General features: G+C 39.5%; 2 pseudogenes across 2 annotated transcripts; one reads left to right on the top strand and one right to left on the bottom strand.

Moving 5' to 3' along the window:
* The first annotated feature begins 1,283 nt into the window (after positions 1-1,283).
* LOC104595425 (uncharacterized) lies at positions 1,284-3,885 on the top strand (annotated as a pseudogene). Its single transcript, XR_016082435.1, has 4 exons — positions 1,284-1,360; positions 1,969-2,101; positions 2,386-2,607; positions 2,722-3,885. The product of XR_016082435.1 is annotated as an uncharacterized LOC104595425 (transcript).
* Positions 3,886-14,877: 10,992 nt separating this feature from the next.
* Positions 14,878-16,553, bottom strand: LOC104595130 (putative RING-H2 finger protein ATL12 pseudogene; annotated as a pseudogene). Its single transcript, XR_016081968.1, has one exon. The product of XR_016081968.1 is annotated as a putative RING-H2 finger protein ATL12 pseudogene (transcript).
* Between the last annotated feature and the right edge of the window lie 742 nt (positions 16,554-17,295).

Here is a 17,295-nt window from a genome sequence, read left to right as displayed (position 1 = left end):
GTCTAACTGATCCGAGATCCTTGGAGGTAATTGCCATGCACGTTGACCATCTTCCGGAACGAGGGCCATCCTCCAAGGATCGTGGGGTATGCATGTCGAATTTGTCGACGAGCACGACTCACAGGTCGCCAGGTCAGTGCATGTGCCAAGTCGGCGCCTGGGCCAGACCACAAAGTTGGACACCATCAACTTGGCAAGTTGTTGCCTAAGTGATTCTGGGTATCACCTACTTGTTCTGAGGTGTCATGTATCACAATGTCATTGGAGGACCAAATCCACCCTCATCAAAAACCAATCTGATTTTGATTTTGATGTAAACTAAACGAACCCTAAATATATTACTCATTATTTCTCCATTTTCAATGGCATAGACTTGGTTGAAGCGTTTAGTAGACTTTGTTGTAACGTTGTAATTCAGCTTAGAAGACAACAAAATATAAACTAAAAAGCATGATGAGGATTCATTATTCATTGAATGTTAAATTCACATTATTCAATTATGATGATGATGGAATATAATTATATTAATTGGAGACTTGAAATATTTTATTTTGTAACAATAGAGTATTTATTGAGGGAATCAGGACGCATCAATGATTGGACTCCTTGGAAGCAAGGAGAAAAGCGTTCATTTTCCTTTCCAAGTTTCAACTACCCAAACCGTACAAAAAGACAACTTCATTTAAACATGAAGAAGGTTTATTTCTTGAAAAAATGCAGGCAGTTAGATTTGGTGGGTCATACCGTCATACTTTAGTTAAACCTTCTCTGGACAGGATTAAGGGTCTTTGCAAGCTTGGGCTGGTTTGGTCGTTGGTCCTGTTCGACTGAAATTTTACTGAATCATGCAAACGAAGACGACAAACTACGCTTTGAGGTCAGGCATGTCGTCATACACGCACAGAGAGAGAGAGAGAGAGTTTCTAAAAAATTGTCAAGCTGCACTTTGGTTTCATACTTCATTTTTCAGTAAGCTTCACTGCCCACCCAAAGACATGAACCCTATAGAACAATGTTTACACATAGCGGCTAGGTTCGGACGTCTGGAGCTGGCTTCGGAGATCATCAAGCTAGGGCCGAAGATGGTGTGGGAAGAGAACGAGAAGGGCGAAACCCCATTGTACGAAGCATGTCGTAAAGGACACGTTAATTTGATAGGGCTGCTGTTGGAGACGGAACCTTGGGTTGCTGCCCGGCCGGCTGAACGGCGATGGCGAGAGCGTGCTCTCTGTGCCCTGTAGCCATGGGCAGCTCAGTGTAGTGGAGCATCTGTTGAGTTACAGATGGCTGCTATTGCTGGAAGAGGATGGAGGAACAACAACTACTTCCCTTCACGTTGCAGCATCAGCGGGGCATGTAGGTAAGTGGAGGAACAACTCTTATCTCCTTAATCCTCATATAAGGGCTAAAGGGTACTTGCTCTAACATGTTTCATCTTCTATCACCATTTGACTTGCTAGTGATACGGGTCTTTAATTCAAACTTTCAAAGAATGTATGGACCAGTGCTTAGGCCCATTTTAAAGCTTCCCCCCCTCCCCCCTTGTTGGGCCCAGAATTATTGTACGTAAAGGGGCCCATATATAGTCCAACAAACATAAACTATTTTTTAATTATCTCTTACACCCCGTTTGTTTTCACTTATTTGGGTAAAGGAGGGGAACAGAACTTTCAAAGGGTAGATATGCAAACTTATCCATCCTCCAAGAGGGTATTGGTTATCCGGGTTTTTCATACTCTATGAAAAATTCGCTTACCAGATCCAATATAGCATTGTAAAAAACGCAGGATATAGTCAATTAACTGTTTAACCAATTTACCCCCGCAGGGTATACCAATACAACAAACAGGCCGTTATTATTGTATCACTACATGGCTGCAGAGATTTGTAAAGGAAATACTAAATGTACGCCCTGATTTTTTGCATGCAAAAGGGATTTACATGGATGTTCTCCTTTGCACCATGCAGCAAAGGTCATTTAGAGGTAACCATAGAGCTTTTAAAGCTTCACCCTGACCTCTCATCCTTGCAAGACAAGGAGGGAAGAAGGCCTCCCATTCCGCTGCAAACTGCAATCAAAGGAAGAGTTAGGCCCCGTTTGGTTGGTTCGTAGGAATAGGGGTTCAGAATTGGAATCGGAATTGGAATGGTCCATTTCGATTCCAACTGTTTGATTGGACAAAATCAGAATTTCATTTTCATTTTTACTAGAATGGCATTTCCCTATTTGAGGGAATGGCCATTCCCTGCCCCTCCCTTGGAATGAAATCTCATTCCTACTTATTTTAATTCTCATTTTCATTCCTGTCTGAACCAAACAAATTATAGGAATAGACATTCCAATTTCAAAGGATTTTGATTCCGATTCCATTCTCATTCCGACAGCTAACCAAACAGACCCTCAATGTCATTGACGAAATCCTTTTCACAAGCCTGGAATAGGCCAAGATGCTAACGAAACAGTTTTACATCTGGGCGTCAAGAATAACCAGTACGAGGCGATCAGGTACTTGGTGGAGATCCTCGACATCACCGACCTTGTAAACTTGCCGGACAACGACGGAAACACCATTTTACACATTGCTTCTGGCTGGAAAACTAAAAGCAGTAAGTTCTCTTCCATGGTTAATTGGTCTGTATTGAGTTTAAGCCCAGACAAATCGTAACTAAAGACTTTGGTTTCCTTAATTTGTTTATTCAATGGCTCGGGTCGGATACCAGATGGTTACGTATCTAGTCACTAAGACAAGCATTGACATAAATGCTCTTAACCACAAGGGATTCACGGCTCTTGATGTCGTTGAGTCCACTGGTAACAGAAACTCTGGTGCTCTGGCGCTTATACCTACATTACAAGATGTGCTGGCGGTAAAAGATGCTATCAATTGCCACCAGGATCGCCAGAGGTACAGCGTGTCGCCAATGACAACTCGGGGATATCTCACCAGAATAGCTTCAGCGGAGCATCTTCATGGTCGAAGAAGAGTTTGGATTCTCCTGCGAATTTGCATCGCGGGCGGCGTCACCAATCCATTATCCCGAGAAAAGCAACTAGAGCTGCACAATGAGAGCCTACGCAACGTTCGGAACACCATAACGGTGGTGGCCGTTTTAATAGCGGCGGTGGCATTTTCCGGTGGAGTAAACCTTCCCGACGGTGTCCATGATCAATATGGGAAGGCAACAAAGGCAAAGGAAATCCCTTTCAAGGTATACCTGCTCTGCAACAATGGAGTTCGGATCGTCTGTCCCATCCAATACTTTTCGACCACGTCATGTTCGCCCACTCACTTCGAAACTAACGGAAAATGTATGCTAACGGACGGTGTGGACTTAAGTATTTATCAAATTTGTTTAATGCTTCGGACCTCCTCTCTTTTCATTCCATCGTTCCCAAATTCCGCCGCCGATAGTTCTTTCCATTGCATCTGAGCTGCTTTCTCTCTCTCTTCTTCTCTCTCCCCAGGACACGCTACATCGCGACGCGAATTGCAACCCTCTCCCACCGCTGCAACCCTCTACGATGCTATACTCCGACCACTTCAAAAACCCTCTTCGCCGCCGCTACAACTCTCGTGGTCCTTCATCATTCAAACCATCTAATTACCAAGCCTGCAGAGATCTGAACACCATTAAATTAAACATTGGGTTCTGGGAAGTAGCCAACTAGTTTCATCTAATAATTCCAGCTTTCTTGCCTATTGAATGGTCTTCTTTAGTACTGAAAAGTTCAAGTACAAAATTCCTGGGTTCTTCGTCACGAGCTTCCCAAGGAATGAAGTCGATCCATCGGGCATATATATTCGGATAAGATCTAACTGATCGATCACAGTGTAGTATATGACAAGAGATAAAATATGAAAAGAAAAAAAAAAGGAAAAAAGACATCATGTGCAGAAGATAAAGAGCTTACCTCAGTTTAGAAATTAGAACTTTCTCTTTCTGTTCATATTGAACGATAGATAGAGATCATGCAACATGCATTTTTGCGTAGTACTCAAAATCATGATGAGTTCTATCATCAACAAAATATATCATATCGTTATGTTGGTGCAACTTGGTTCAAATTTCATCTTGGAATAAGCTCTTGTTAGTTGGAAGCTTGAATCACATGTAGCTACGCACTCTATATTAGTGGTGAAAGGTAGGGCTTACCATTCTTTCATTTTTCCTGCAACTTCTTCGGATGTGAGTGCTTTGAATGGTTGGTAGTTAAAATTTATTCTGTATGTGTATGGCTCAGACTTAGGATTAATGGAAAGTCTTTTTCTATATATTCTCAAGATCTGATCAAACACAAATGGATATCAAGTGAATAAATTTATGAGATTCCTAAATCTGATTGCTTACTCTCTCTAAGAAGAAACGCCCGTAAACTCAGAAATTATTAAAAAGGCTCTGTTTGGGAAGAGTACAAATACAAATTAATATCTACAGAGCAAATACAAGGTTTAATCTTTGCCATCTCTACATTCGATTACTGAATCTTCCTTTTCAGTTTTTAGTCGTCGAATCTATTCGGAACAAGAACCACGAGAGTTGCACAGGCAAGGGTTATAGCGGCAAAGAGGGTTCTTGAAGTGGCCAGAGTACAGCACCGGAGAGGGTTGCAGCGGCGGGAGAGGATTGCGATTCGCGTCGCGGCGCAGCATATCGGTGGGGAGAGAGACTTGCAGCGGCTAGATGGAATGAAAATAACTCTCGGCGGCGGTGAAGGGGTCGTGGGTGGAGAGGGGAGGGAGAAGAAGAGAACTCTCGGCGGTGGGATTTGGGATTGATGGAATGAAAAGAGAGAAAGTCCTATGGGTTAAACAAATTTGATAAATACTCAAGTCCACACCGCCCGTTAGCATATATTTTCCGTTAGATTCGAAGTAAGTGGGCGAATATAACGTGGTCGAAAAGTATTGGATGGCTGTCCCTAGGGGACAGACGATCCGAACTCGCAACAATGTGGCATTGTTCTCGTCCCTCGGCATTGTCATCGTCCTAGTGAGCAACATCCCGTTCAGACGGAAATCAACGGTGAAACTGCTGGTGGTGGCCCACAAAGCGATGTGGGTGTCCGTGTCATTCATGGCTGCAGCATATATAGCAGCCAAATGGGTGATCTTGCCACGTGGCAAGGGGACTAGATGGGTGTTGGTGAATCCGCATCTGCTAGTCTCTTGGACCAGCTTCTTGCTAGTCCAAACCAATAAAAAACCTCCACGCAGCCTAAACCCTTTTAATTGTAAAACTTACGGGAGTCCATACTAACGGCAGTCTTATACTCCAAATGATATTTCATTTTTTTCTAATAGGTATTTCAATTTTATTAAGATCTGGTTGAGTTCCAAAACCAACGACATGTCTCTTTCTTCCTCAACCGGTTAGCTTTTGAAGAAGAAGTTGGAGGGTGGCGGACTGTGAACCCTTTTACCCTCCTCCTGAACTGTGAACTGTGAACTACGGCACTGGACGGTGGCGACCATTTGAACAGAACAGTTCACACGATGACAACCCCGGTGAACTTTTCATAATCTCTGTTAGTGGTTAAGCATGAACTCTATATTGGTCTGTTAGTCGAATCTAATCTAAATCCATGTGACTGAAGAAGAAAGAAGAGGAGGAAGAGACCGGAGGGCTGATGCCGATTCATTCCTGGCCTTGATATCAATTGGAGCAGGCTGTCTAATGTCCACCTTTGTTGTTGGTCTAGGGCTGATGCTGGCGAGGCACCGTCTGAGAAAGCTGGAATTGCAGGATGAGAGAAAGAAAAAAGGAAGTAGTCCTCAGAATAGCATGAGTAGTCAGTCGTGTGGATGATGAGCTACGTTTCAGGAAGAAGGGTAGAGCTCTGAAAGTGAGGGCATGTATCCTTTCTAGGATTAATAGCAAGCTAGCTTCCTCTCAATGTACGTTAAATACAAAGACGAACTTCGACTGATCAAGTATAGGGGTGTCAATTGGAATGGATTTGATCCAATTCGATCCAGTCAAATGTGAGTCCATTATAAATGGATCAGGTCCAATTCAATCCACTGAATGTTTTAGACCAATTTGGATCGGTCCAATTCAATGTATGGACTGTCTAATCTATTCAAATTTATTTTGATTTAGATTGGTTTCAACCCAAACCCAGTTCATTGACATATATATTCTTATCTTATATCAATGAACTAGATATTCGCTTAATCCAACCCAATCCAATATAAATTTGTTACGAACAGGCTAGATCCAAACCAATCTAATAAATATTTTGGACCAGATTGGTCCAATCCAATGTCTTGTTGGTCCGTCCAATCCGTCTAAATTGATTTTAGACTGGATGGGGTCCAATTCAAAACCGGTCCATTAACACCCTTAATCACGTATAGGCTCTCATCGAACAATGTTATTTTAGATTGTGTTTGATATGAAGGAAAAGTTAACCGTCTTACGTAGGCTCAGTTTGTAAAAAGTACAAATAAGAATATGTACAATATAATTACATACAAAATATAATATTTTGCACTCTACATAATTGTATTTATATTCCTTGAGTTTAAGGCTCAGTTTGAAAGGAGTACAAATACAAATATACAGAGTGCAAAACCTTGTATTTTTGTATTATTTTGTATATGTTTATATTGAATAAATTTGTATTTATATTCCTTCCAAACTAACCCTTAATAACAATGGTACAGTATCACTGTATCGCCATTCAGCAGGATTGGCAATACCCAAACTGAACAACTTAGGCTGGTTTGAGCCAATCAAAATAAACCACATCATCCATAAAAGCCACCGTTAGTTAGGGCATTAATTAGCAAGGTTTTAAAGAACTAATTTGACCACCGCTTTTCGGGTTAGTGGTGCAACCGTCTGGTTCGAACGGATGACCTGTTCTAACTTAAAAATAAAAAAAATAATAATTAAAATAAAAAGTGATCAAAAACCGTTGTCTGCATTGTACGGGTCGACAGTTCAACCGCTTGGGTCAATGAATCACTGATCAAGTCAACAGTTTTTTGTCAAGGGCTAGGTTAAGGGTGAAAGATAACCGATTGCTTGAACACTTAGGCTGGTTTGAGCCAATCAAAATAAACCACATCATTCATAAAAGCCATCGTTAGTTAGGGTAGTAATTAGCAAGGTTTTAAAGAACTAATTTGACCACCGCTTTTCGGGTTAGTGGTGCAACCGTCTGGTTCAAACGGATGACCTGTTCTAACTTAAAAATAAAAAAATAATAATAATTAAAATAAAAAGTGATCAAAAACTGTTGTCTGCATTGTACGGGTCGACAGTTCAACTGCTTGGGTCAATGGGTCGCTAATCAAGTCAACAGTTTTTGGTCAAGGGCTAGGTTAAGGGTGAAACATAACCGATTGCTTGAACACTTAGGCTGGTTTGAGCCAATCAAAATAAACCACATCATCCATAAAAGCCACCATTAGTTAGGGCAGTAATTAGCAAGGTTTTAAAGAACTAATTTGACCACCGGTTTTTGGGTTAGTGGTGCGATCGTCTGGTTCGAACGGATGACCTGTTCTAACTTAAAAATAAAAAAATAATAATAATAATTATTAAAATAAAAAGTGATCAAAAACCGTTGTCTGCATTGTACGGGTCAACAGTTCAACCGCTTGGGTCAATGGGTCGGTGACCAAGTCAACAGTTTTTGGTCAAGAGCTAGGTTAAGGGTGAAACATAACCGATTGCTTAAACACTTCCTAGGCCGAAAGGTCTGACCATCCAGGTCAACGATGACTCAAAAACACTAGTAATTAGATTAGATTTGGATGAGATCAACTACATCTACATCGATTCGATCCAATTATCAAATCTTTGGAAGGTATCGATTTGGATTTAATCCCCATCCACCATATTGTTCTCAAAATGTCAAAAAAAAAGTTTTACAATAATTAATTACTTTTAACTTATGTATAATAAGTATATATAAATATAAAGTATTAAATTTATCAATTATAAAACTTATATAATTGTATAATATAATTATATTTTATATATAATAATAATAATTTTTATTTGGATAGGGTAAAATCTACAAGTTCTAAAATCCAAATTAAGGTTCAAAGTATCAATAAATATCAGCCCATATCGATTGATACGTATCGTGCCGATGGTTTCCCGATATGCCCCTCTAGGGGTTGTATCAGGTTAGACACTAGTTTAGAAGGTAGTCGGGCCTTAGATCGATTCCTCTAAACCGATTTCAAAAAAAATAAATAAGACCTAAAAAAATACCAATACAAGTTGATATGTCATATCAACATATCGGCCTATGTCGATACTTTGAACCTTGACCCAAATCACTATTAGAGTTCATTGACAGCCCTACTCAAACTACCCGATTGGGAGGGATGAAGTGCAGCAGCTTTTGGCTTTCTCAAAGTGGGCCCCACATGAAAATATAGTGGTGAAAATTTTGCAGAGCCCAAATGGCATGTCAGTCTCAGTCAACCATTGAAGGGATGCCTACTTCAACCTCTTTCAATAACGTATCTGGAGTGCTCTAAAGTAGCTAAAGCAGCTTAATTATCTGAATCTTCAGCTCACTCCCAAAGTAGCTGAACCAGAGCTTCAAAGCCACTACATCTGAAGTTGACAAACTGAACGACTTATTGCTTTACCATTTAATGGATAAAATAATTATATAATAAAATATTTAAAATTATTACTAAGGACTATATATAAAGTCCCCATAAAATCTAATACAAAGCAGTTTTCATTTCAACAAGCAACATTTAAGCTGTTAACCAAAGGCCCCTTAGTCATGTGGAGTTCGGATCTATTCCTCATAGAGCACGCCTCACACCATCTTCACAGTGCATCACAGCCATGCGTTGGGAATATCTTCTCATGAATGATAACATCATGTACAGGAGATGTTTTCAACGCACAAATGCGAGGCACTGTGAGATTAGTGTAAGGTGTGTTCTCTGAGGAGAAGATCTGATCTCATTCATGTGAGTTTAAGGTCATGTTTGGGAGTGCTTATTCAAATAAGCACTTATTTGTATTTGGCACCCAACTTTTTCAAGTGCTTATTTTTTAAAATAAGCACTAATTTTATATTGGGTGTTTGGTAGTCTTTTTCTCTAATAAACATTTGTGACTATTTTGTCCTTCATTTTTTCAAGTGCTTATTTTTTAAAATAAGCACTAATTTTATATTGGGTGTTTGGTAGTCTTTTTCTCTAATAAACATTTGTGACTATTTTGTCCTTTATTTTTTCAAATTTTCAAAATATACCCTTTGAAAGCACTTTTATAAAAACACTTTTATGAAAGTATTTTTATAAAAATGCTTTCACAAAAGTACTTTTATAAAATTTAAATAGAGATAATTTTATAAGTGGTATTTTAAAATTCAACTAGTGATGATTTTAATTGGAAGAAAAATAAATTGAATAAATATTTATTACATAAACACTTAAAAAAAGCTGAAAATTTGGACTTAAAAAATAAGCCCATATTTTTAAAATAAATACTTATTTTCAAAATACCAATAAGTACTTAATAACTTAAATAAACAATTGTTTTGAATAAATACTTATTTTTAAGCACTCCAAACATGACGTAAGATTCTGTCTTCCGTGCAAATAATGAAACAACAATTGTGACTCCATACCTTGGATATTGGGTCATATCCATGGGATTTAGTTGGGGGGCCGTTTTAGTTGGAATACGAGATATGACGAGAGTTTGTTAATTGGATGACGAAGTACCATAAAATATCAATTACCAAACAAGTAATATATTGCGACATGGACAACAACTCATCACCAACCAAACAGATACAAAAACAGTGATATAGATAAGACAAATAGCAGAGACAAATTTAACAAGTGGATATCTGGTCTGGTGGGCCTCCAATCCAATATTAGAATAATAATTGCCATTAACATAATAACTCTCTCGATTAGTTTTTAGACTAATTAATTACATGAAAATTTCTTGAGATGCATGAAGAGTGAGGACTGGCGGATTTGGTTTTACTTATTACACAGTTCAGTCTCAAATTACATGATTCATGCCCGACTCTTCCACTAAAGACAGCGAGAGAAGGCTCACTTCTTACGCCATTTGCTTTACCAGCTTCTCTCTTATTAAAACTGAAGTAAGCTAATCGAGTTGGGGGTTGACCATGGCTGCTGCAGCCTGCAGGCAAGACCCACCCCTTAACATATTTACGACGAGTTCAATTTCGGTCAGTGCAAGTCCGTGCTCATACTGCTCCAACAGTCTCTTGCAACGTTCCCAATGCAAAAAGACTGTAAAGGCTGTTCAAACGGACATTGCACTGACCAAGCCAATCTCTTTCTTTACAACAGGTTCTTGCTCAACTAGCCTACTCAAATGTCAACTCCATTGGGTAGTAATCAGTTATCTCTGGACTTTTATTCCTCTAAGCAAATTATGCTTATCAAGAATTAGGTTCAGATCCCAATAACCCATCGACGTATTTGGATTTGCTCCTCACAGCTACATCCAACCCATAAATAATAAATATAAGTACGGGAGATGTTTTCAATGTGCAGCTAGGATATGCTATGAGATCGATGTGAGATGCGCTCTGTGAAGAGCAGATCTAAACTCCCCATAGAGTGTGGGAGCTGTTGACCTGTTACTTGCTTCAGTGAATATCGTTGGGTCGTTCAGTTCCATTCTATAAAGAAACTAGGTTGAGATTTTAGACAAGTTCGGAAATGGGTCTATGGGGATACAACCTTGAGTTGACAGGGGCAAGGATGGGATCAGATTCAATAAAGGGCATATCCAATCCAATTTGATAAAAAATTTGATTGATCCAAAACTGATAAGGATCCATCGGATTGAAATGATGAGAGATCCATCGTATGGATGCCCGAATCTTGCAGAATAGAATGGGCGAATTTCAAAATATTTCTTTCCATCCTACTGGGAATTGTATTCCCTATTTTAGAAAAAACATTTTTCAATGCTCAATATTGAATCAAGAACCGAACCAGATCTGAACAAAAATATTATGAGAGGGATATACCTGATACGGAGAAACAATATCTCCCAATGGAGGTGTTCACGCCCAAGGAAGGAACCAAAGACTGCGTCCACTGAATATGGCACAGTGTAAGATGGAGCAGAATCAGCAACATTCTTCAAAAGAACCAGATCCTTCGCAAAAATCAGTTGGACGGCACGTGAGCACAACTTCCAATCAGTCCTTTAACAAAGAACTGTTATCAAGATCTAATCTTGATCACTCCCACTGAGAATAGGAGATCGAACTGGCAGATATGGCGGCAACAGGAAGGAGGCGGCAAGAAAGAATTTTCGCAGACGTGCTGAATTCTTTCTTCTGTGATTTCAGCTCTGAAGAGAATGTGAATATGAATATCTTCAAAGGCTATCGCCCCCTCCTCCTTTTATAAGCTTAAAGGGATCAGCTCTTAATCCCATTAGGAGTTGTTGATCCAAATCATATTTGGATCAGAATTCCCTTTAAGTGATAAGGGTAAACCCTTATCTTATTTGCAGATTAGATCAGCTCTTTCCTAATCCCAATAGGAGGTTTCTAAATCTGCTAATCTAATCTCAGAATCCGCCCCTCATTTAACTGATCAAATCAACACAGTTCGAAATGGGCTTTAGGCCCAATAAGGATATGTGCTCACTTAGCCTTCCAAACTGCTACCTAGTTGGGCTTCCTTGTAAGGTGTGCGACCCAAACATTGATCTACACATCAGCCACATGGGTTCAGCCCAGCCTTCATTACAAGGCCTGACCGAATACACTATTATGGACAGTGCACCCCCTAAAACCCATCACATGGGCTCTATGGGCCCAACACTTACCCTAAGTGGTCCCTGGGCCAAGCCACCTTGTAACACCCAGGGACTGTGGGCAAATGCAAGATTAGCCCATCAGGTATTACCCTCAATGACCTTACACTTAACCTCTCAGCCCATAATGATCAAACACTGTCCGATAAGAGATGACCTCTCCCTCGGCTGCAAAGAACAGTGTTGCACTCTCTACCCGCATGGATCCCGGGATTTAAAACCTTTTGCAAACGTTTAGAAACCGTAATATATATACTTTTATATCTCATATAAAATATATTTTGCAAAACAAATCTCAACGATTGAAATCGGTTGTCGACAGTCTTGGTTTCCATCAGAGATAGTGCATCCCTGATCATTACCTTTGTCCAACAAAGGGGCTGATCCTGTCACTATGATCACCCACTCAGATGAATTCTCGGACTGTCCCAACATACCCAAGTTTTGACCCCCGCTAAGGATCTCACTGATTGGCATATCAAAGACAGCCCAATCCGACACCTAGTGCAGTATCATAATCGAGTCTAAGGGTCAGGTGTAACTTTCCAGTTTTGCCCATCAATCTCCAAGGTCCAGGGCAATACTGGAAATCTGGTCCAGTTCAAAAATTCAATTAATCCTACACTGCATGTGCCTTGGGTCTCACCCTGGCGGCTGAGACAGGCCACCCTAACATTTGGCAGCACACCAGTGTTAGTCTTGGCAGGATAAATCTCCCCAGACTTATCCAAAGGCTGTGAACATTCTAAACTAACACGAGTCTCATAAGTGTCCAGTTTAAGGGTATTACACAGAAACACACCACAGGAACATAAATCAAATATATACTTTATTCATTTACAATAAATTTATAAGGTACATCATTCTGATTGGAGCTAAGGGCATAAAACTGTCTAACACGGATTTTTAAAATTATGCGGTTCGAATTTGAATTCAACTATCTTATGGGATATCCAACTCGAATCTGATTCAATTTGACTTATAATAAAAAAAAACACTTGATGATATAATAAAAATAATATATGGGAAAATCTATGATGTGGGAAAGATATAGTATGTAAAGAATTTTGACCAATCAAATAATATTATATTCTATATTTTATATATTATATAAATAAAATACAATATATATAGAATATACATATAATATTATAATATCATATATAATATTTCATAACTAATGGACTGGATTGAGTCATGGTAGATCAGATTGGGTATATTCGAATTCAGTCTGTTAATGATGGTGTATTATATCGTATCTTTGAGTATTTGATTCACCTATTTACAAGTTTAAGGGACCTAATTTTTTAATGAATAATATATGTAATAAATGTATATATAACTGAAATTACAAAAAGGACTAAACCGATACACCTCTACTGATTTATTAAGATCGAGGGAGGTATCTAAATCCAACTCCTACAAGATCTTATTTGGATTCAAATAATTTGATTTGATGACTTACTAGCCATATGTAGGGATGGCCACGAGCCAAGCTCTTCGCGAGCTACTCGAGCTTGACTCGTGAAAAGCTCGAATCGGCTCGGATTCAACCGAGCTTCGTGCCAAACTCGAGCCCAATTTACAAGCTCAATTAATAAACGAGTCGAGCTCGAGCCTTATAGAGCTCGGCTCGTGAGGCTCGCGAGCCGAGTTCGAATATGTATAATAAAATTATAGAAAATAATATATATAATAAAAATATTATAATTCTTAATTTTTAAAATATCAAATCAAAAATATTTATATATGTATATATTTTTTTTATTTTTGTAAAACATTTTTTTCTCAAATCGAGCTCTACTTGTGAAAAGCTTGGCTCGGCTCGATTTCAACCGAGCTTCAAGCCGAGTTCGAGCCCAATTTATAGGCTCGATTAATAAACGAGTCGAGCTTGAGCCTAATAGAGCTCGGATCGTGAGGATAAAATTATAGAAAATAATATATATAATAAAAATATTATAATTCTTAATTTTTTAAATATCAAATATCAAATATTTTTTATATATAATTTTTTATTTTTATAAAACATTTTTTTCTCAAATCAAGCTCGAGCCGAGCCGAGCCGAGCTCAAGCTTATGAGTTTTTTACTCGAGCCGAGCTTGAACTCAAGGTTCTAGCTCGAGCTCGAGCTCGAGCCTTATACTACCTTGGCGAGCCGAGCTCGAGCCTTGTACTATTTGGCTCAGCTTGGCTCGAGTCCACCCCTAGCCCTATGGGTTGATGAAGCATCGAGAAGATTAAAATAGCCTGCTTTTAAGGTGATGTTTGGCATCGTTGATGATTTCTTGAAAATCACAGCCATATCATTGGGAGGAATTGGCGTTGAAATTTCTGTTTAATTGGTTGATTTTGGTGATTTTAAGGAAATCGGCCAAAAATTGATTTATTGAAATCAACCATTTTTGGGGATTACCATTTTTTATTTTTTATGATTTCATGATTTCTAGTTGATGTTGAATTTTTGAGGATGAGATAACATCCAGGCATTGAATAATAACTCTAATACAAAAATGATCGGCCCTAGAAAATCAGTACCAAATAATGACTCAGAATATATTTCTCAAAAATCAGTATACATCGCATAAATGATACCAAAACAATTCGAAACATCACCTAAGACAGAAAAACTTGTAGTGAGCGAGTGTCTTGTACTTATCATTTATCCTGTGAGGCTGTGAGTTAAGTTCATCGTGTGAGTGGGATTCTATCTGCTTGATTCGTTGGATCTCCTAGAGGATAATTCTTGGAAAAATCACATGTTCGTTTATTTTTAAATACAATTAATTAATTGTCCATCAAGCACAAACACATGGAAGAGAAGAGAATTTATGCAGTAACACAACAAATAATGATATACGCGATGAATTGTTTATCTAATTTTACCTAATATTTTGTTAAGTTGATGAAAATAATGATCTGGGTCGTATGTATAAATCAATCTCTTTTACTTGATTATTTGGAAATGAAGCCCAACCACAACTACAGCCGTCTGAAAAAAGAAAGAGAATATACTCCATGAATGAATGAAAGATGAAGCAGTTTAACCTGACGAAATGAAAGAATGAACCAAATGAAAATCATATACTTCCATTTATGTATTTGACTGAACAGTACTACTACATGATATTAATTAAGTCTGTGTTTGTTATTTCTCCCTAACCGAATTTCCGACTCACCATCTTGTTAAGTGTGAAAGTGAAATCACCATCGCGGCGCTCGACGGACTTCGAAGCACACGTCAATGGCTGCTGAAAAATAGCAAACCCACCATTTACAGAATGAGAATTTTATTTCTGGAACTTCATAATTTCGAAGGCTGTCGATCTTGTGTTATATTGATCAGATTGCTGTTGCGACGACCTTTCTCTACTGGCAAACCACTGGACTGTCCGTCTCGCAATGGGAATCCAAAGCCGTCTCCTCCTCTCCTCTTTTTCATTGTTTCCAACGACGGATGATTCTTTGGTTCTATTCTTAAACCTGGAGAGGTTTATTATCTCCGACATTGATCTCTTCTCAGATGGATTATTCAAGAACCTCGACGTAATATTGGCTTCGGGATCCAAAGTGGAAGGAAGCTCAGATGTGTCGGACACTGAATGGCTTGTGCTAATTCTACTGATGATCTCACTCTCCAGCAATCTCTTCCTCTCCATATCCTCCTTGATTTCGATTATATGCTCAGTTTTCGGAGACCCATCTTCGAAAGCTGACGGTGCGGCCATGAATCGTTGACTATTCGGGGAGAGAAAAGAAGAGAATCGGTTGCTCGACATGAGGCTAAGCATCTCTGAATTCAAGAACATCAGGTCGGAGGAACTGACATCACTCCATCTGTTCTTGAAGACGACGTCGGAGACGATGATCTTATGCTTGAACTTATCATGCAACGGCTTACGATCATCCTCACCACCCACAACACCATCATCGGCATTTCCTCCTACTTGCAGCGGCAACTCGTTGTCCTTCTTATCACTATCTATCTTCCGCAAGCTGCTTCCGACGCTGAACCTGGACGACCCTTGATTGTCTTGCTCTATGCAGACGAAGAGCTCGACATTAGGATCCTCCATCAGCTCTGGCGGGCCTCCCAATAATCTCAAACTATTGGAATATGTGAAAAGAGTAAGGTCCTCGGGATCAACCTTGTGTCTGCACAGTGGGCAGGTCGAGTGGTTCTCGAGCCACTTGTCCACACATTCGATATGAAACGCATGTTTACACTTGGGAAGCAACCGAAGTATCTCGGTATCTTCGAATTTCGACAGACAGACGACGCATTCGAGGCCTTCCTTGAACCCCTTGAGGGATGAAAATCTGAAGAATGGAAGCGATTCGATTACGGTTTTATCGATTCCAGAGAACCTGGACCTTGTTCGAAATAGCCCTCGGTGCTGGCGGTGATCGAGGTCGTCTTCGTCGTCATCCTGATCCACTGCACTGGAATCCTCACCCTTTAGAAAGAATTTCGCGTAAGCGATAAAAAGAAACGTCAGTGAGAGCATGGCGGAGAGGATCCCAACGACGACAGCAAGGCTGGGATGGAACGCTGAGACAGCATCTGGCGGTGATGCATCCGCTCGCGTTCCGTTTTGGGCTTGGACATCGCAAAACAAGAAGAAGAAGAAGAAAAACACGATGAGCGAGCCAAATTGGTTCATGGAAAAATCCGGAATCTTATAGGCTTCCAGCGAGCATTATTCCGGCGAGGTAGAAACAGAGAAACGACACTAGAGTTTGGACAACATATAGAGCTTATATACGAGGACGTGGGTCCCACCAAGAGGGGGGGGTGGGGGGGACTTGACTGCCGAGTGCTGACCTTGTGGAGGGGGAAACATTGGGTGCGCCTCAACCTACAAACATTCAATGGTCCCCTTGGATGTAAATGGTGTAGATCGAGGCAATTCCCACAAAGTGTCTAATAAGTGATCCCAAATCCCGATTCCCAACTGTAAAACCATTGGTTGTAGCCCCAATGAATCAAAAGGATTAAATATATAAAGGGAAGAAAAATATAAAATGATAATAATTGATTGATCAAAGCAACCCCATCGTAGATTACGTCATTGCATGTGTCAAGCAAATTACGCCCGATCTTGTTACCTACAACCTGCTCCCACATCCCTAACTACAGAACACTATCACCTTGTATTGGGAACATCTCCCATGGTGATATTCCCAATGCAACCTCACACCGTCCTCACATGTGCTGTGCTGATGATGCAGCTGTATTATTTAAAGTGGCATTTGGGGTCCAGTATGGTGTAAGGATGTAAAAGTAAGCATATTCGGATCGGATCTAACTGCATCCGCATCTATATCTGTTTCTACATCCAATTATAAAACTTTTATGTTAATATTCTTATCTAATTTTGAAATATATATCCACATTCATATCTATTTATTATGTTGGATTGTGTTTAATTCGCAATTATTTTATTAGGTTTAAAATACTTGCAAAATTAAAAAAGTTTTAA

Source organism: Nelumbo nucifera, chromosome 2, assembly GCF_055504915.1.
Source record: "Nelumbo nucifera cultivar China Antique chromosome 2, China Antique-T2T, whole genome shotgun sequence".
Lineage (NCBI taxonomy): Eukaryota > Viridiplantae > Streptophyta > Magnoliopsida > Proteales > Nelumbonaceae > Nelumbo > Nelumbo nucifera.
Note: the sequence above shows the minus strand (reverse complement) of the source record. Positions and strands in the feature narration are given on the sequence as shown.